Raw genomic sequence first — 6906 nt, 5'->3', positions numbered from 1 at the left:
ACAGAAGAGCTAAAAAACCCAGTTAGGTAAAAACATGCCTTAAAGAAACTCTAGTATTAGGCAATAATTTACAAGGCGTTGAATTTTTTTTAAATAAATTTTCTTTTGTTGATTAATTTCAGGACCTTACCACTGGCGATTGTTATTGGGATTCCTTTGGTTACTGTGTGCTATATTTTGGTCAATGTTGCTTACTTCACTGTTATGACCACAACTGAACTGCTTTTGTCTCCAGCGGTTGCTGTGGTAAGGATAACACTGGTCAATAAGCATCTTGCTACTGGGATTCACTCACCTATACTTTAACAAATGTTTACTTAGTGACTGCAAATCTGATAATCATTTTTATCTAGCTAGTAATATTAGTTTTTAAGTATGATGTTTCAAGTATTTGACAGTTGGATGGATGCAAACAACCAAGGAACTTTATTACAACACTGTCTGTAATAAAAGGAAGAGATTGTATTACTTTTTTGGTGGGAGATTGAAAATTAGACATAGTGATAAAAAATATTGATATTAAAGTGTCAAAATCAAGCTTCATATCTTGAATTACTCTAAAAACAAGTAGCAAATACAAATATCTTTTGTCAATCATTGAAAGTTAAAATAGCTGAGAGACGTTAATTTTTAAATTTAAATTCAGTCTGTAATAACTTATTACTGATATCAAATTTTAACAGACATAAATGAGAACATCCCTAGTTATTAATCCACATGTAATGCAGTATGCCTAAATTTTATTTATTTATGACAGTTGTAAATGAGCATAATAGCCCCTTGTTTTCATACCTTGACGTTAACGCCACAACACGGCAAATCTCCGTTAACGAGCTACCGCGGATCGCCCTGTGCGTGGGGCTGGACGGCGTCAACACGTTAACGAGGAAACTGCGCTAACGCAGTAGTTCCCACCCATGTAATTGAGCATTGCCTGGCACATCCGACATACTGTTTTACTTTTGTCCATGACGCGCTTACCTTCAGGGTCATACTTCACATGAAGACCAAAATAGTTTCAAAGGCCAGATCTGAATGAGGGTGGGGAGGTTCAATAAACCATGTTGCAATGAGCTTAGCTTCTGTCTTGCTAGCTTTTTCTGCGCACAGTGGATCTGCGCTCGACAGTGCAGCCTAGGCAGAGTAGTCGAACGCAGATCCACTGAGCACTCAACACAGACAGCGTCGTCAGAAGAAAAGTTGATAAAATAAATTAAAAATTTTGTATTGTTCGATACATATGTGTACCGAACCGAAAGCACTGTATTGAACGGTTCAATATCGATACGAGTATCTATCTATTGCTCAGAGTGATTGCTCAATGCTGAGATGAACAATCACTATACAAGCAATTGTTTTATTTAGCCACACTGCAAAATGCTTTTTATTTGGTCAAAGGTCACTTCATGTTGGGATTCTATTGGGATTCTCAGTGAATCGGTTTGAATCAGCACTTGAGCAAAGGGAATTGTAAACATTTTAACTGTGTTGTAACAGACAGAAGCACATGAAGACCTTGCATATGTCTAACTTTTCTTGTTGTTCCCAAACATCAAAGATTTGTAAACGTTTGTGCATTAATTTTTAACAATGCTTCTCCCCTGAGTTATACTGTAATGAGGCTATTGTGTTTACATGATGGTTTATGAAATTATTAATCTTATTGGTCATGAAATACACATAAAAATAAAATGTTTGTGATTACAGCAAATAACCGTTCTGGTCTTTTTCATCTGTTTGCTACTTTAACTAACTGCTTAAATATGCTCTGATATGGTCTTTTTCATAATTGCAGTTGGATGGATAGCAAACAGTGATTCTAAGATATAGTCGCCTTTAATTAATAGAAGTACTTCTACTTGGATGTGTTTACGCCTACTTGACGGTGTACAACGATCCTGAGCGATGAAGCGAAGATTTCCACTTTTGACACATCAGATGGTCATGAAAAAGTGTTTCTTTCTTTCAGGTCCATGTGCATAAATTAATAAATGTATTTTGATAGGAAAAATATGCTAGGTAAAACATGCTTGTACTGGGTTGGGCCCACTTTGGCATTAAGAACTCTTCATGGAATAGATTCAATAAGGTGCTGTAAACATTCCACTCCATATTGACATGATCATATCAGACAGTTGTTGCAGATTTGATGGCTGCACATCCATGATGCAAATCTCCTCTTCAGCAACATACTGAATGTGCTCTACTGGATTGAGATTTGGTAACTGTGGAGGCCATTTGAGTACAGTGAACTCATCATCATGCTCAAGAAACCAGTTTGAAGTGATCTGCAAAACGTTCAGCAATAATAACTAGGTAACTGGTACCCAGGTGGTGTTTAAATGATGCTTCGTGGGTATGAAGGGATCCAAAGTGTGCCAAGAAAATATCTCCACAGCATGTGGGCTTTATGTCAGAAGCATGTATTCTGTATAGAGAAATGGCAGAAAGTTGTAATTTAACCACAAACAATGATCTTTTCTCAAAAGCCAAGTCCTTTAATAGCTTTAATGCATAACATTAACAACATTTTAATGTCTAAACCAAATGATTCCCTCCTCCAAAGTCCAAATGTCTCTCAAAAGAGGTATTTTATTTTGTGTACGCAGACACTGATCAGTACATAGATCAGTATCTATGCAGAGCCAACTGATAAGGAATTGTTTTCCAGGACGTGAAAGTAATGTTGAGGAAAGCCAAAAATAACAAAACTTTGATTCCAGGAATTGATAGATGAAAGGTTATGGCTATTTCAAGGGAAAGCAGTCAAACAAGCACCTTGTGAATTATTACATGGATAGAATGCCAGTAACAACACTAAGAACTATCACTTTATGCCAATGAATTACAAAATCAAGTATCCTAACATTCATTGTCAATCATTAGCAGACTGCAGAGTGACTGGCCTGTCTCCACTTAATTGTCCACCAGATGTCAGTACAGCACCAATATGTTTATATAACTAAAACTATAGAGAGGGTCTGTGTCATCACACTAATACGCCTCATATGCATTATGTATACTGAATAATTCCACTAATTTTGTGTGTTTGAAATATTGGGAGTAGAATCAGCTGCACAGTTGGATTAATAGTGAAAAGAGTGAGGAATGGTACATGTCCTTGTTAATGATATTTTAATAATTGATAAAAAAAAAAGTAGTGATTAGAGATAAAAGGAAGTGGACATCTAAGTTAAAGGCGTTTCTTACTAATGAGGTATGAATTACTTGAAAGAACAGCCGCATGCAGAAACTTAGTTTGGTCTTTGTTGCCCTCTACTGGCCAACATTGTCCTGTTTTTTGGTGTAAATTTTTTTATTTTTTTTCTTCCAGAAGGGCCGGTAAATCTGAATTGGCTCTGGACGGTAGACATTTGCAGGGAAGCTGATAACTAACTTCTGCCAAAACGGGTTGGAACTGACTGTAGGATCAGCATGCTGGTTGTGTAGCCCGCTGTATTTGGCTCTGTTTAAATGCACATGTTACAGCAGGATGTTATCCTGCAGAATCAACTCAACAGGTTCCACATAAAGAGAAATAAATGTTGACAAAACACATGGCTCTACTGGAAATAGATAAGATTATGATTCAGTGCACATCGCCATTAAATAGAACTTAACAGGCTTATTCCATCATATATTTTCTTCCTCAATTTAGGGGATGAAAATTTGAACTAAGCAGAGACGAGCAGTTACGTTGTGTTTCATCACTCTTTAATGGGCATGGGGTCCCAGAGTGAAAGAAACAACATTTTTCATTTGGGTAATGGGCAGAGAAAGTAAAGCTGACCAATCTGAATTCAGAATAAGTTCTGCCTTTATGTAGTGTTAGTGAGCTTGAAATGGTGCTGACGTTTGAGCGGTGTTTAGGGATTCGACGCCATTAAAGAATGGGTCAAGTGACATCAAGAGTCATCCATACTACACTCCCTCAAATAACACAAAGATTTGATTTGTGGTTCTGTTGTATATGTGCAACTGACAAAACAAAGCATCATTTATCATGATGGCAAGGTGGCTAGACACATTAAGCAGTTTACTTCTCAGTGTAAAGTCATGAATACAAGTCTTCTAAAAAGATCAAATGCATACAAATTGTGTTTTACTGCTTTGACATTGTCGTATGTCCAGCAGACAAAAGCACAATTAATTGACATTTTGTATTTTTAGAATAATTGGCACGTCATGAAATGGAAAAATATGACAAAGAAGACCCAAGACTGTTGATCAGCTAAAAGACAAGATACAGATGAGAATGGGACAACAGTCCTCTCCCAAAGTCCAGTTCTCCTCATTTACAGACTGTTTTTAAAAGATGAAGGGCTACCATGCAATGGTATATCTCTCCCAGCTTTTTTGAGATGTGTTGCCAGGAAATTCAAAATTAGCCATTTTTGTCTTGAAATCTAACTTTTTTCAGAGTTGGGATTGTAGGGGAGAAAAACCCCAACAAAAACAAAAAAGCAAAATGTACCCTTTTCTTCTATTATAAAAGGACTACAAAGATATACACTGCTGGTTAAAAGTTTTAGAACTCCCCAATTTTTTCAGTTATTTATTGTAATTCAAGTCATTTAAGTCCAATGAAAAGCCTGAAATGGTACAAAGGTAAGTGGTGAGCTGCCAGAGGTTAAAAAAAAGGTTAAGGCTACCCAAAACTGAATAATAATGTACATTTCAGAATTATACAAAAAGGCCTTTTTCAGGGAACACAAAATGGGTTAACAATTTAAAGCTGTTCTCCAGCAGTGGAGGTTGATCAAGCCTTGAAAGCTGGTGCTACTAATTCCTACAGATGTTCCAACTTTTCTAGTTTACCTACAACCCCCTCTGTCTGCATAAAAGCAGTGAACACACTGTGGTACCATACCCTCGTGAGCATCAGTTGAACAGTATTGTACTGCAGTGCAGGTAGTGAGTAGCTACAAAAATGGCAAAAAAAAGGGCAATTAACAATGGAAAGAGACATTGTCTCTCTTCCATAACATGTAAAAATGAACATCTTTCCTTCAGACACATTGCAAAGAAAGTCAAAGTGTCAGTGAGTACAGTTTCCTTCACCATCAAAAGGCACTCAGAATCTGGGGTACACTCTCACAGGAAGACATCCGACAGACCCAAAGAAATAACTGAATCAAAGGACAAGTTTCTGTGAGTTAACAGCTTGCGTGATAGGCGGCTCACAGGACAACAGCTTCAAGTACAGCTTAATAGTGGTCATAGGAAGCAAGTCTTAGTTTCAACTGTGAAGAGAAGACTTCAAGCTACAGGTTTGACAGGACAAATTGCAGCAAGAAAGCCATTGCTAAGACGACAGAATAAGACAAAGAGGCTTGCCTCGGTCATGAAACGCTGCCATCGGACTACTGAAGACTGGAAGAAGGTATTATGGACTGATGAGTCAAAACTTGAAATCTTTGGTTCATCACTCAGGATCTTTATATGCTGTCGAGTAGGCGAAAAGATGGTTACATAGTGTGTGGTCAACTGTCAAACACAGAGAAGGAAGTGTGATGGTTTGTGGCTGTTTTGCTGGATCCAGAGTGAGAGGCACCCTGAACCAAACGGCTACTACAGCATTCTGCAGGGCCATGGAGTACTCTCTGATATGCGCCTAGTTGGTCAGGGGTTCATCCTGCAGTAAGATAATGACCCAAAACATAAGTCGCAGCTATGCCAGAACTATATCAGGAAATAAGAACAAGATGGTAAACTTGAAAACATGGAGTGGCCAAAAACAGTCTCCAGACATAAACCCCATCGAGCTGGTTTGGGATGAACCGGACAGAAGAGTGAAAGCTAGCTATTTTGATGAGTCCAAAATTTCGAATACATTTTGGTCTATAAATTGATTTCATGTTTTCTTTTTTAACTCCAATTGCTTATTTGTAGTATGCTTTCATTTCAGAGTGCAATGAGACATTAAACTGCATAACCGTCAATAAAAACCTGTAACAAATTGGAGTGTTGATATTTATCAAAAACCAATTTTAGTCTCTTTGAAGGAAGTGCCAATATATTAGACATTTAAAACATAGTAGAGAGACCCAAGATTGTATTCATAAGGGGAGATAAGTAAAATAGCTGAAAACCTTAAATTCTATCGGTGTATTGACTTTTAGATTTTTTTTTTTTAAATTAAGTAAAAAAAATAATCCTGCATTAAAATGTTGGGGAGTAGAAGGGTTATAAGACACAAAACAGGTACAACATTTTTTAAATTTTTACTTTTCACCCACTACATATAGCAGGCAAACAAATTAAAACTTCAGCACACTGGAATGTGGTGTTTTGGTTCCATTGTGGGGATAAAAAAAAGCTGTAGTTCCACCTAAAGTAGGGCACCTGATCACTGTACAACTCTTTGTACCTTTTGAACAATCACATTGAGCGACATATTTTTTCTTGTACTCATGGAAAAAATGGGATAGCTCAAACTCTGTGCAGATAAAAAAAAAAGGGTTTCTCTGGTCCTGCAAACTTGTAGTGATATATTCAAGTGTAGTTTCTTCAGTCTGTTAATTGCCGACTATGGCATGTCTTAATCAAACTTTGCATTAGTCCTGTGATAGATTGATTGAACATTAATATGCCAAAAAGTCTGATGAAATTGAATGTGCACCCTTATATACACAAGTCTGGTGCATAGACATTCAACTGCCAGCACACACACACACACACATTGCACTCAAATATCATCTCATTAATGGATAGACAGCTCTGATGAGAACTCATCTGCATATCATTATCATCACATTACTGTGCTTTTCCAATCAGTTACTGAATTAGCATTTGGATTAGAACCTCGCAATCATCCAGCGACCTTTCGAAAAACTACATTATAATGTGTTGCTAATGAACATATGCTACAAATGAAGTCTGTGCTTGTTCTGAAGGCTTTTGGAT

Source organism: Maylandia zebra, linkage group LG1 (assembly GCF_041146795.1).
Source record: "Maylandia zebra isolate NMK-2024a linkage group LG1, Mzebra_GT3a, whole genome shotgun sequence".
Classification (NCBI taxonomy): Eukaryota; Metazoa; Chordata; class Actinopteri; order Cichliformes; family Cichlidae; genus Maylandia; species Maylandia zebra.
This window is presented reverse-complemented; position numbering follows the sequence as displayed.